Source organism: Haliotis cracherodii, unplaced genomic scaffold, assembly GCF_022045235.1.
Source record: "Haliotis cracherodii isolate W230 unplaced genomic scaffold, xgHalCrac1.p SCAF_6, whole genome shotgun sequence".
In the NCBI taxonomy this organism is placed as follows: Eukaryota; Metazoa; Mollusca; class Gastropoda; order Lepetellida; family Haliotidae; genus Haliotis; species Haliotis cracherodii.
This window is the reverse complement of record NW_027266319.1, coordinates 61,501,668-61,517,044: the sequence shown is the minus strand read 5'-3', so window position 1 is coordinate 61,517,044 and position 15,377 is coordinate 61,501,668.

The following is a 15,377-nucleotide window of genomic DNA, read 5'->3' as shown; positions in this document are numbered from 1 at the left end:
GTTGACATCCATTTATTCTCTTCCTTAAGATAACTTTATTTCTCGACTAAATGTCAGCCTAACGACACCTTTCTGCGTCAAGATCTTAGTGTGCTCTTCAATCGGGACAGTGCACCAGTGCACCAATCAGTCATTGACACGACCCATGAGTGTGGCTTTGAATTCCTTCAGCACCCACCCTATTCCCCCAACCATTTCGCCTCGAATGATGACGCCATAGCTGCTGTGGAGAACGTTTAGACACGTTTAAAGAACCTGCGACATCGATTTGATGCATTTTACAAGTTTGGACAACGTTAAGGGTAGTAACACCTACAAAAATGTCAGTCGAACCTATTACAATCTCATTAAAATCAGATTAGTTCTCGCTGCCGCTAAACAAAGATCTGAGGACATCCCATTACGGGTCACATCAGGCCGACCTTTCGCGAATTCTGACCGACCACTGGAGTTACTGAGAAGAAGTCGACATAAGCCAATCAGGAGGCAGCTTTCTCGTGCTTTATGGCACTAATTTCAAATTGGCGACTACGCTGCGAAACATATTTTGACATAATTCTCGCTTAGAAAATTGAAACCTGAACAAAAGACCATTCTCGAATGGCTAATATATGGTCTAGATTGTATGGATTCAGTCGTTAAGCCCGTAATTGACACCATGAGCATTCGACCCACGCAATTGGGATACGATGACATACATCAACCAAGTCAGCGAGCCTGACCACCCGATCCCGTTAGTCGCCTCTTATGACAAGCATAGTCGCCTTTTACGGCAAGCATATGTTGCTGAAGACCTGTACTACCCTGGATCTTCCCGGGTCGCATGGAGTGAATCAATTCTGGCCACGGTATTTCAGTTTATCACAGCGTGTCAGCTTGATGTGGGAGGAAAGCCCAGATCGACGCAAGTGCCGACAAAGATGAACAATGATAATCACGGGACTCAAACTCATGAGTATAAGGCTCTGGTCCAAGTGACGCAAAACTGGTACCTATTCCCCCATGAGTAAAACACGAGTAAAATTACCTTCTAGACTTTGAAGAAGTGCATATATTTTGTTTGCGGCGAACTATTACAAAAAACTTAAGAAATCTTAAAGTGAGCGACTTTATTCCTATTTTTTTATTCTGACGCGAACAGCCTTCCATAGGAAATATTTGTAAGAATTATCCCCAATTTAGCTCGCATAAAGGCCTCTGTACATTAACTCAAGTGATAATTTAAAATTTTAATTTTAATTAAGTCGACAGTTAAGCTTTGTAACTTAAGATTAAAAATTTAAGTTAAAAATTCACGATTGAACTTGAGATTATCCCATCTGCCATCCTGATCCGTGACGAAAATTTAATTGACATTGGTTATCTGAAACCAAACACCACGCTTTACCCTAAGCCCCACCTCCAGCAACCCCCGTATCAAGGCAGTTTAAGCAGAAAAGTGGCTATCGCCTCATTTAGCATCTTTGTCTCGATATTCATGACAGAGAACTATTCACGACAATACATTCGCCGTCCACTCTCGGCTTGTCGTCTGCCATCCACTGATTACACTGGCAGTCCGAACTCGGATTAAACACGGCCTAACTTTTTTATGCAACTTTGATTTTGATCCGGTTTTTCATTGCTTTATTTTTTATCGATAATTTTCCTTCTTCTGGCCTTTGTTATTTTAATAATGTCTCTTAACTGATACAGGCATATATTGCCACACCCGAGTGAACTTAGTGCAGTGAAAATTGAAATATGGAAAAAGTTAATAACACTTTTCGTCCGGGGTTTTCCCTTAAAGTGTTCTTTTGACCTCATCAGCAGTTACGCTTGAATGGAATATTGTTGCCCTAATCATTAAGACATCTGGTTTTATTGAAATCGGTTTCCCTTTATCCGGCAGGTTTTTTTTGCGGTGTATCTAGATGTTATATTGTATTAATCAAACAACAGATTTGAATTGTTACTTCCATCTGTTAATCTTGCTGTTCTATTTTGCTGGAAATCTGCCAAAAGTTTCAACAATATAATTTTGGAGCCATAATAATTGTGATGTAATCCGTGATGTCAATTCGGTAATATCAGAATTTGACGTTGCGTGTCTAACCAGGAGTGAGTGAGTATGATTTTACGCCGCTTTTGGCAATATTCAAGCAATATCACGGCGGGGGATACCAGGATATATTTCGGGTCTTCGGCGTGACGAGTGAACTCTTTAACCACAAGACTCCCCCACCGCCCCCTGACCAGGAATGAACTATTTACAAATAGCGTTCCTCTCAACTATAGGGGAATTATTTGTTTGCCTGATCAGAATGGATTCTTTACCAGCCCGATGATCTACGCTTTCTACCTCCAGGGTTACATCTATCTGCCAAAACCAAGCCCTTCCTTTCCATGACCTGCTTATACATATATGGTCTAGGACGTGAATGATGTTTGTTTCAAACCTGTACCCTGTCATGTAATCACATGTCATTGTCCAAGCAGTGTCATGGATATGCGGCGAAGCAGTCCGAATCAGAACGCGAAAAGCGCAGAAATGATTGTATTGGTGGTGTTATCTTGTAAGGGCGACGTGGATCGACAGGATGCCTGTACGCGTTCAACCTTTTGAATCCTAATATAATATTATATTGCACAAAACACGATTACTTTTAGATAACAGAACAAAGACGCCAACATAATAATTATCACTGCATACACACAAACATAGTGATGAGAAAAGGGGAAAAGGTTTTCTGAAACATGAACTATCCGTTCAATTATTAAAACCAGAGACCATATACCGAGTCTCTGTTAAAACTCAGTCGACAATATCAAGCTCCTCACAGCGATAGTCCGTTCGCGGAGCTCTCTATAATATCGCTGCCACCAGTCATAACTCCCCACTGTGAAATGCTTGGAGTTGAACTCGCAACCGAATGACCGGCGTTATTTTTACAAACAAGTGACGACTGTCGTGACGCCGAATACACTTACCCCTGCTAAATTGCTTTCTTTGTTTGTCAATTTGAATTTCTATTTCATTAAAAGTATCATCTTTAATTGATATAGTAAGAATGTAAGGGAGAAGTTGGTTGATTCCCGTTAGTCTGCAATGTCGAACCAATCTGATTATTAAAACAACAAAGTAAATTCATCTGGAAAACATGGTCAGTCGTAAACCTTTTCAAAATGAAATATGATGGCATTCCCAAAGACATAAACAAAAGTATAAACGGTACTACATTTGGGGTTAGAGGACAAATTTCAAGATTCTTGTAATGGCCGCGCCCACTCTGGTGGCAGCGATGTTACCGGGAGTGTAACGAAGGTGTCACGCGCTGGGAAGGAGCTTGAGACAATATATAACGCGAGGGCGATGAAAGAAGCTGCAAAGAGTAGTCTCCCCTTGGACATCATCACCCACAGCACTTGCTACAGGATGATTGTTGGACAGACGGGGAAAGGGTTAACGTGGGACCAGCATTGCAAACACCCCCTTGCTGAAGAGAACAGTCCAATTGCCATAGTGTTAGGTGTTTAGATAGTTTTAGAGTCTCGACACATACCTTCATTTTTATACTAGATAACCTTATCATAAAGTGAGAATCAAGTTGGGCAATTTAAATTAAATTCAACACTAAACCCCCGTCCCCGACATCAACAAAATATTACTCGCTTTACAATATCACATAGCGAGAACAAAAATGAAATGCGACACTCAAATAACATAAACACAGCACCGCGTATGTGTGTGTGTGTGTGTTTATGGTGTGTGTAGGGGGGTGTAGGGTGTGTGTGTGTGCGCGAGTGTATGTAGGGTGTGTGTGTGTGTGTGTGTGAGCGCGCCATTGTGTGTAGGGTGTGGGTGTGTCTTTGTGTGTAGGGTGGGGCGGGGTGGAGGGTTGTTTGTCATCAACTTGAGGAGTAAAGCAAGACACGACTGTACGTGAGTTGTATTAGCCCTAGATTACAAGGAATCCCTGGTTCCTACTCTGCCATCACTTACCAGCATAAGCAGTGCCAGCACAGAAGACGGGTGTGGGTAGCCTGGTGGTTAAAGCCACGGTATATGCTGGAATATTGCTGAAATCGGTGAAAACCCCAACTCACTGTGAGGATTGGTTCCAGTGTTGTTCCAGTCAAGAGCTTAAGTGGATCTAAGTAACCAAACCCTGTAGAACTCTTAACTGCTATGTATTTTGCACTAGTATTTAAGTTAAATTGTGTCGTATGGCAGTGTCTTTTATTGTTAAACACTGATTGTAACTGTGTACATTTGTAGTACTGTTTAAAGTAAGCAGTTTTGAGGAAGCTACTATATTTAGATGCTTGTGTCATGTGTGAACTTCCGGAATACCGTAGACTGTGAAAGAATGTTATAGAAACATGTGGAATATTCTATGTTGTGATGGCAATGTGTGGAAATTTCCAGTATCTAGTTAGAATGTATATACAGGGACAAGATCCTGCCTCTTGTATCTCTGACTCATTTCGTCTCTCACACATTTCATTACATCAAGACCAGCTTTCGTGTGAAGATCACTCATCATCCCGGATTCCCTGCCTAGGCTCATCTCGGAAGCTTGACCACTATCACCGCTGGTGAATATACTATGATCACTGACTTTTGCTATCAGCACTGTATTTTTGTATTTGATACCGACCACCGCCATCATATTAGATACTGTCATTGAATATTGTACAGCCACTCTATTGTGTACTGCCATTGTAATTACTGTGCAGTAATTTGTATTAATTTCTAAACCTACTTAATTTTGTAATACATTTGTTGATTGTATACCACATGTTGGGTGTTTGTTGGTTCACACTAAGTTCTTTTGCGTACAGATTTCTAGGTTAGCATATTGTTACAATTTGGAAATGGACTCGCAACAATTGTTACTAACTTTAAATAACGAATATTGCAAACTCAAATGCAAAGTAATAGACATTTTAACGTAAAATTGACATGTTCTTTTAGAAAAAAAAAATACATACTTCTCGTAACAAGTTAAAGAACACTCACAATATAATAGGGTGTACTGGAAACCCCTAAGGAAGACTGTGTTGCATTGCCCATCAGCCAGGACAGATTAAATAGTCGTATGACAAACATCTGGTGTTCTTGAAATTCTTTTGAGTAGTATATTTGAACTACAATTCGTTTGGAAATCAGTGCGTTCTGTGTAATTAGATATTTAAAAACATATAAGGTTGTTTTTTTCTGTCTGATTCATGATTGAGATACGTACTATCACTGAAATAACAGACACATGGACCAATGAAACAGAACGTCACCAAGTAACGCTACCAAATGAGTGAGTGTGGTTTTACGCCGCTTTTAGCAATATTCCAGCAATATCACACATTGTACCCATGTCGGGAATCGAACCCGGGTCTTCGGCGTGACGAGCGAACGCTTTAACCACTAGGCTACACGACCACCCCTTAACGCTACCAAAGAAATGTATGCTACAGGTCTGAGGCTGTCAGAGTATTTAAAGGTGGAGTTCCCTTTCAGACACATTATGGCGTATTTCATATAATATGTGAAAGGCTGAGAAGTAGTGGTTCATTGGTGCCAGACGTTGTTTAAGATGTGTAACTATTGACATATTATTTGATACTTATTTGAGCGCTCTTCAATACACGGATTCAATACAGTAATAAATAACATGCGCGTTCGGTTCCAAATGCGGTCTTTTATTGAGTTCTAAGAGGTCGTAATTGTTATATATAAACTTGTAATTCATTAAAGACGTGTAAAATATAATGTACAGTCTTATAGGACAAGTTTAGTCTAACTCGCAGAATAAATGAAAAAGGAATCCACCTCAAGTCTAGAATGATTTGGCAAGTCTAGATTGACTCATCTCAAGGGGCTGACATTTAGCATTGTTCTCGTTTGTATTTTATTTTATATTTCTTTATACTCGTAGATACATGTATTCAGCATATATTTTAAACATGATAACATTTCTTTCTGTGACTGAATGTTAGTCTAGGGGCAAGTTTAAAAATAAGTCTAGAGAGTATTGTACAGTGGGGGTGGGGGACGGGTTGATTGTCACTGAACTAGTTGACGTCAGATCGTTTCCATGTACATTTACGAGCCGCACAAAACATAACGTGCGCCAAGAATAATTGTATGCTGAAGACATAACTGGAAATTCATAATTTTTTTGATCATATATCAGTGTACATGTCCCAGGTGTTAGTCATGTTGGGTGTACTTGTATTCCAAAATATAACTTCTAACAACCTTATCTTATATTGCTAACTATGAACTGTCGGGAGAGGTAACAAACCTATATTTAATATATATAAATGACTCATGAGATGTTTTTCTTAGTTCGCAAACGACGGTGACATCAATATGCTGGCGTCCTTCGAGGGGAATCCTTCTCTCCAGAACCCCACCTGCAAACTTCACACTTTCATTAATCACACAGTGGCAGTTAAGACCTTGTACAAACACACTCAACCCACCATAAGATCCAGAAAGCATGTTCAAGGGTAGAAAATGGTAGGTGGGCCTTGGGGTAGCCAAGAACAGCTCTATTTATCCTTGATTCTTCACCACAAAATTCCGTGACTAGGGTGGACACATGTGATAAAGCATGTCGTCTGCTACCCCGCCGGTTGATAACACCTTGAATATCTTACCTACGGCACGCTCAGGGGAATATTTTCAGGTCGAGGGATTAACTTCATTCAATTCAGAGTCGTACGACCCTACTTGCGCAGAAATAACCCACTCGATGTCGTCTGCTCACCAGGTCCGAGATAGTTTCCCGCCATTAATTTTGATCCGTGTCTGAGATATCAAGCGACCTCTGCCACCAAAATTATACTTGGGAAATGAATCACAGAGACATTTTAACCCTACAGGTTTTTCGGATTAGGAGTTGTACACGTAACTTATAACAATGTCGGATATCACGTGGAGAATTTTGAAACATAGTTACTTAGAAAATGTCAGTGTAGGATTTTTGCATTATCCTCACCTTTGTTTAAACTCGGGGACATTGGTGACTGGTTAATTCGTTGTCAAGGCAACGTATCAGATAGGGAAAACAACACGAGTGTGTTCAAGTAAGGGTCAAATTTATTGTTGTAATTCCCGTGTGAGACCCAGAGAGTACAATCTGTTGGATACAGAGATACATTGTATTCAGTAAAAAGACAACAGGCCAAAATAATGGAATACGGATTTAACGTAGAGCTAAAGATTATGTGTGTGTGTGTGTGTGTGTGTGTGTGTGTGTGTGTGTGATTAATTTACATGAGAGGGGTGAATACTATGTAGATAACTAGACAAATATCTACTGAACACAGCAGTTATTTCCCCAAGTGTACTTTATTTGCACGACCATGCTATTTTTTCTACAAACAAGTGATATGTAATGTTAGTTGGTTGGTTTGGTTTGTTGTTCAACGCCGCACTCAGCAATATTCCAGCTATATGACGGCTGTCTGTAAATAATCGAGTCTAGACCAGACAATCCAGTGACTGATATTATGAGCATCGATCCACGCAATCACGGGATACGATGACATGCATCAACCAAGTCAGCGAGCCTGACCACCCGATCCCGTTAGTCGCCTTTTACGGCAGGCATAGGTTGCTGAAGGCCTATTCTACCCCGGATCTTCACGGGTCACCATAGTGACGATCATCATCGATCCCCGCGAAAACCTGAAATATAACTGCAGATGCGGCACAACGAAATACTCACTCACTCAATAGCATCTTGCATCTAGGACCTATTCTTATCGTACGTGTTTTAGATAGTTTTGTTAACTAAAGTGATGTTTTGTTGTTTAACGTCGCTCTCAGCAATATTCCAGCTATATGACGGCAGCCTGTAAATAATCGAGTCTGGACCAGACAATCCAGTGACTGACATTGTGAACCACGATCCATGTCGTTGGGGTACGAAGACACCAAGCCTGAACCTGATCCATTTGGTCGCGGGGCGGTCGGGTAGCCTAGTAGTTAAAGCGTTCGCTCGTCACGCCGAAGACCCAGGTTCAATTCCCGACATAGGTACAATATGTGAAGCCCATTTCTGGTGTGCCCCGCCGTGATATTGCTGCAATATTGCTAGAAGCGGTGTAAAACCACACTCACTCAGCCCATTTGGTCGCAACTGTGACCGGCACAGGTTGCTGTGAACTGTTCCAACACCCATGAGGTGTGAAGTGTACATACAGTTTGGTAAAGTCAGCTTTACCAATGCAAGACATAAACTTTTGAAAAAGCCGTGTAGTATGATCTGTTGAAACCATCGCTCAACCGCCGTCATAAAGCTGGAATATTGCTGAGTGAGTGCAAAACCATCGCTCGTGTGCTCAGCTATATTTACGGGGCGCTTCATTCAACTTAGCAACTTCCTTGTTTCAAATCGTCTGAAAACAACGGAACAGTGTCTTTTACGATTGTTAACCCTAATCCCAACAACAGGAATCCTAGTCCTGTTTGTTTGTTTTTTAACGCCGCTCCTAAGTTCTGACAAAATCATAAATGTGATGGTGGTCAGTGATAATTATGGTGTGCTCTTAACTAACAAACACCCTCTCTATGTACTCATGTGTGAAGATCCGGGGAGAATAGGTCTTCAACCCATGCTTGCCGTAAATAGCGACTATGGTTGTCGTATGAAGCGACTATATGGATCGGGCGGTCAGGCTCGCTGTCTTGGTTGATGCATGTCATCGTATCCGAATTGTGTAGATTGATGCTCATGATGTCAATCACTGGATTGTCTGGTCCAGACCGCCGTCATATAGCTGGAATATTACTGAGTGCGGCGTTAAACAACAAACAAACGAATTCCATGTACTCCCACTACAAGCCCTTGTGCTTTGCTTAAACATCAGAAAGAGATACGTTTAGATACATTGTATGTAGTGGCTGCATGTCTGACAATGGTCAGAAAACTACAGCAACGGCACATGGGCCCGATTGCATGTCTTGCATGTCTTCATCACCCTTCAAAACGAGTTGCAGTCTATTAGCTGGGGTCGAAGCTTTGTTAGGTGTTTTGCGTAATGCCGCACTCTGCAACATTCCAGCTATATAATAGCGGTCTGTAAATACTCGAGTCAGGACCAGAAAATCCAGTGATTGACATCACGAGTATTGATCTATGCCATTGGGATATGATGACATGCATCAACCAAGTCAGCGAATCTCGGTCTCATTGGTTGTACAGACATGGGTTATTGAAGACCAATTCTAACCCTGACCTTCAAGGGGCAGGGATCGAAGCGTGTTGGTGTTAGGCCTGAACAGTACTCACCCTTAAGGAATAAAACTTGACAGAGCATGTGTCTATGGTGTTGGAAGTTTATGTTTTATAGCAGATTCAACAATTGTACGACCAGGAGTAATCAGATCCGTGTCGTCAGCCCACCCAACATGTGATTCTGTTCAATTAGCCAACATTGTGTGACCACCATTTTTTTTCAAAATCCTGGATCGGCTTCTATGTTTGTTTGTTGTTGAACGCCGCACTGCAATATTCCAGCTATATGACGGAGGTCTGTAAATAATCAAGTCTGGATCAGACGATCAAGTGATTGACATCATGAGCATCGATCCACACAACTGGGACACGATGACATGCATCAACCAAGTCAGCGAGCCTGACCACTCGGTCCCGTTAGTCGCCCTCTTACGACATGCATGGGTTGCTGAAGACCCGAACAAGTACCATCTTTTAACGTCTTTTCGTCATGACGCGGCTGGGGATCGAACCCTCGAACCCGCTCAGTTCAGACGCTCTTCCACTTGAATTGGTGGATGAGTCATCTTAAATGCAAAGGAGCAGTCTCAAAGACAATGGTGAATTTGAGCCTGAATTTTCCTAGAGGCATATCAACGACTAATGTCTATTAATGTACAGATTCACTAATACGATTATAATACATGAGTCTTTCAATCCTTTGGGATGAACAAAAACAACAATAACAAGACAAGCTGTAGTAATTGTTTTATTTATTAATTATTCAACCACATTTACAAGACACCATACTGGAATCACGTCAAATACAACTAGAGCTGTGATCCCATTTTCACTTTCCCAATGAAGTTAATTGAGTGAGTGAGTATGGTTTGACGCAGTTCTTAAAAGCATTATTCCACCATTATAACGGCGGGGGACACCAGACATGGGCATCACACATTGTACTCATGTCGGGAATCGAACCCGGGTCTTCGGCGTGACTAGCGAACGCTTTAACCACCTTGCTACTAAGGTCAACTGTGAAATACAGTTGATAACATATGTTTATCAATTATAGGGGATGGAGAGTGAAAATGGTTTTACGCCGCGTTTAGCAATATTCCAGCAATATCACGGCGGTGGACACCAGAAATGGGCTTCACACATTGTACCCACGTCGGGAATCGAACCAAGGTCTTTGGTGTGACAAGCGAACGCTTTAACCACTAGGCTACCCGACCGCCCTAAATATAGGAAACCATAAGGTTTAGTCGATGCGATAAACCAACCCGACAAACGTGGCATCATGATCCGACAATTATGCAAATAAGGTCACCAAGCACGAAGTACTATAAGTCAGGTCTATACATCGAATCGATGCTTACTTGCTAAAACACATGTTGCGTAAATGTTTAAATAGAGGTTTCCAGATGAGCGAATGCTTTGTAAACAAAAATGGCTGTTCGTCATTTGGCACTATACAATGAATGGGGCGGTTCACTTTGGCAATGTATTTCTACGCGGTTTTCAAAGTTACTTCAGTGACTAAATACATATGGCGAACATCCATTATTTCAAGAATCACATGATCACACGACAAAGATATTATTAGAGAGTTTTCATGTGGAAAATATATTAGGTAAAAGGCTTTTGGCCAATTAAAATACATCTTTTATTCCTGAAGTATATTTACCCAAAGAAATGAGTGAGTATGGCTTTATGCCGCTTTTAGCAATATTCCAGCAATATCACGGCGGGGATACCAGAAATGGGCTTCACACATTGTACCCATGTTGGGAATCGAACCGGGTCTTCGGCGTGACGAGCGAACGCTTTAACCACTAGGCTACCCGACCGCCCTACCCTACGAAAACACACTTGCAAAAATATCTCTACAAGAAAACCTTGATGTATCAACAGAGCGGCATGTTTAAAACAATATTGGTTCATTCCGTTTAACATCCGACACTGTTTTTTACTACTATGCGAATACATACTGAATTTGGTTAACGCGGGAAATTAGTGTACTTCAAATTCAGGTCACATGGTCGCCGAGCTAATTGTGATGAATCGATACGGTGAAACTCTTTCCTCCCACTATTGCGATAAACTTCCTCCAACAAACGTAATGCATTTCTGGGTTTAAATAACAAGAACTGAACAACACCTCAGAAATTTCAAGATAATGCTGACCAAACACGTTACAAACAATTGTTTTAAAAAATAGAAATGCATGCATTACCCCAAAGACTTTTCCTAAAACTATTACAAAAAGAACAATACCGCCTTGAAATGCCTGTGGCACAGGAACACACTTGCTACACATTTGGCTTCACACTATCACTATACATGGACAGGGTGAAAGTTGTGGAGAATAATGTCTGGAAACATTCAGTTATATCCGCGGGATGCAACTATTTAAATCTTCACCAGGCAAACCAGTGATAGAAATCATGAGCATCGATTCATGCCCACTCACAGAGCCTGACCCCGATCTCCATTTCAGTTGGCTCTTAGTACAAGTATGGCTACTGCGGACCTATTCTTGAAAATATTCTGCCCGTAACCCCTGCGTCATATTTTGCCTGGGTTAGGGCAACCTAAGCTTCATGCTAGAAAAAATATGTTTTAGTACTTCTAGTCAAGAGTTCTGATTTTTTTATCAAGATTTAAAAAAGAAGAAGATCGACGCTGGGGTTATGGACGGAGGTTTTACCCCCATTCTAACCCAGAATCCCCACAAGGGACGCATTTATCAAGAACTATAGCTCAATATGAAATTCTTTCTATACGACTCCCGTGAAAATAAAACAAACTTTTGCAGTGAAACGTTTTGACATTGGGGACACTTTAATCAATGTTCCAGCTGAATCGATTATTGTTTCTTGAGAATCCCACCAAACAGGACCTGTTGGTCTGTATACTAAGATAAGTTTGGTTTTATTTCCATATACAAAATACAACAACTGTCTCCTTGAACACACTTGGTCCTCTACATCAAACCAAAATATTAGCACAATTAATCGAAAGTGCAAACCATAAAATCTTTTCATTAATTACAAAGGTGTGTAATTAACGCCTCTCACGGAGAAGCCATCACCATTAACATCAAAACAATTTGACATCACATGTCATGAACCACTTACACCAGAAACATTCTCACATCTGATGTAAGCATCACACTCGCATAATATAACATATAATTCAACAAAAACCAAATAACCATGGTAAAATATTCTAACGGTCATAACAGACGTCACTACAATCTACTATAATTATGGCAGCTCACATTCAATGAAATATACCTCCCACTTTATACTGTACTTGTTTAAGAGATGGAGTATAAATGACAGATTATTTATAATGTAATGGTCCCATTCTGCATCAATGTCGCGGTCACGTCCATCGATCTTACCGCAACCACCCTTCTTAGTCAACGTTAACATTTTATGATGATAATGATCGTTCATTGAGTGAGTGAGTTGGGTTTAACAGTACTTAACTTTTAACAGTATTCCAGTTATATCGCGGTGTGTCAGCTTAATCATGTTAATGTGGGAGGAAAGCCCGAAGTGATGCAGGTCTCAGACGTTTACCACTTCGGAGAAACCCACGAGCACTGGTATGGTGCTGACAAACCTAGAAACATAATCAGGGCGAACCGGGATTCGAACTCTCAATCATAGGTTTCTGGTGTGCCCAAGGGACGCAACTCTGCACAGCGAATCGCGGCGCCTTAGACGACTAGGCCACAAGTGCCCCCGATCTTTCATTGAAAAAGGTCCAGGTACTTTCAATTTCATATCTTCAATATCAAACATATAGATTTGGTTTCTCACTTTTCATTTCTGAAAGATGAGTAGTTGCTGAAAAGATTTAGAAATGATGGTGCCCATTGTCATCCCACGGTGGCACGATTCACTCAAATGTACAACTCATTGATACCTGACCGACTTTCACAGAACGAGAGATCAGAGCTCCAGATAAAATAAATCACCATTATCCAATTAATTTTGAGTTGCTTCCCTAATGATACACATGAAAAATGTCAAAATCCCAACGGTATAAGAACAATGTGCGCATTTACTCTTCTAAGTTTGAGTGCCTATATTTCTTAACAGGTCTGTATTTGCCAATCTGCTGCAGAGAATAATGCTTAAATTGCCATCTGTAACAGCAGTTTAATTAATATAAGTTTAATTGTGTTTTATTATTGGTTTATAAATTTCCAACAGAACACACAAAGGAAACTGTAAATACATAATGTGAAAATAAAATATTAGTAATAGCCAAGAAAGTTATCTGGAGCCCTGATTTATTGAAAGGTTTGATTGAATTCTCCACAAAATATGGTAGCCTCACATGCAAGTCAATACTGACTGAAGAACTCACAACCGTCCTGCTTCTGTTCTTGCTCTTCCAGGAGTTTAGGAGGAAACACTGGAAGCCACCAACTTCAAACTACACAAATTCTGGACATCAATCTCTTCATGGGCACAATAACGATTCTCCATTGAAAATCACCAGTCGAATCTTCTGTACATGAATCTTCTCTCCAATTCTTATGTTAAAATTAGCGTTGTATTCTGGTCCACTCAACCATCTTGAAAAGTGTGGCATTTGTGATATGGTGTTTCCGAAGTCGACACTGGAGCTACTTCCACAATACCAAGAATTCTAAAATAATTGTAATTGTATGTGACAAGTAGGTGAGTGAGTGATTTAGGTTTAATGCAGCTTTGAACAGGCTTTCAGTCATATCTGTGTGACAGCTCAATGAAATGGCAGTCCCAAGTGGCGCAGATGACATGTGTGGAGGGCAGATGCAAACATACGAATGATCCCCCTTGGATCCTGGCAGAGGTATGGGACCCAACCTGAATGGTGAATCTTGGTTCTTGATATACCGGGGACACTTGTGTCCCAAGAAGGACAAGGAACGTCAAACTTTAAAATACAATAATCGATGCAGTTACATGGAGTGTTTAATTACAAGGCAATAATGTTCACGTTTGGTAAATATACTGGGCAAGTGAGTGAATATGGTTTTACGCCACTTTTAGCAATATTCCAGCAATATCACCGCAGGGGACACCGGAAAATGGGCTTAACACATTGTATCCATGTGGGGAATTGAACCCGGGTCTTCTGCGTGATGAGCCAATGCTTCAACAACTAGGCTACCCCACCACCCAGGTAAATATACACACGAACGCTGAGCAGCGTCACAAATCGAAGATCCAAGGACCTTTAAAGAGTGACATACACAACGACGCTCCAAGAATCTTTACAGACCAAAAAACATGATGAGGCTCCAAGAATCTTCAAAGATTGACATACACGATGAGGTTCCAAGAATCTTCAAAGAATGACATACTCGACAAAGGTCCATACACAATGAGGTTCCAAGAATCTTCAAAGATTGACATACTCGACGAGGGTCCAAGAATCTTCAAAGATTGACATACTCGACGAGGGTCCAAGAAGCTTCAAAGATTGACATACACGTCAAGGCTCCTAGAATCTTCAAAGATTGACATACAGACAAGGGTCCAAGAAGCTTCAAAGATTGACATACCGGTACTCGTTGAGGCTCCAAGAATCTTCAAAGAGTGACATACACAGACAAGGCAGCACAGGGCTGCTGGATCTCAACGAAAGAAAGACCCGAATCTCACATTTATAGACATGCACTTTCTGGATGTTGGTATGACTTGAATGATCAACCTTCATATGAACATGTGGCATCTACATCTTCAACACTCAGGCCTGGCACCATCTTGCATGGGTGAGCTACCAGCCACTAGGATTACACTGTAGGTCTACCAGCCACTTGATGCCTCCCCACTTTCATCTCTGAGTTCACAATCTTCATACTGTGCATGACATGACAACTTCAAAACTTCACCTATATTTCCTGATGAAACCTATCATACACTTCACTGCTACGACATTAACATTCAGCTCAATTATGTCTGGATACAAGTACACTTACCTAACATTAACACTGCTGTCAAATGTTCTACAGTTACCATTATTTCTCAAAAACAGAGTGTCCTTTTCAGCTCTTCTGGTCATCTTTGGTTGACAAAGAAGGGTTCAACACACTATGTTCACTATCATCATCCAACAGTTGTCCAAACACATGTCTTCTCCTCAGTCTTGTCCACC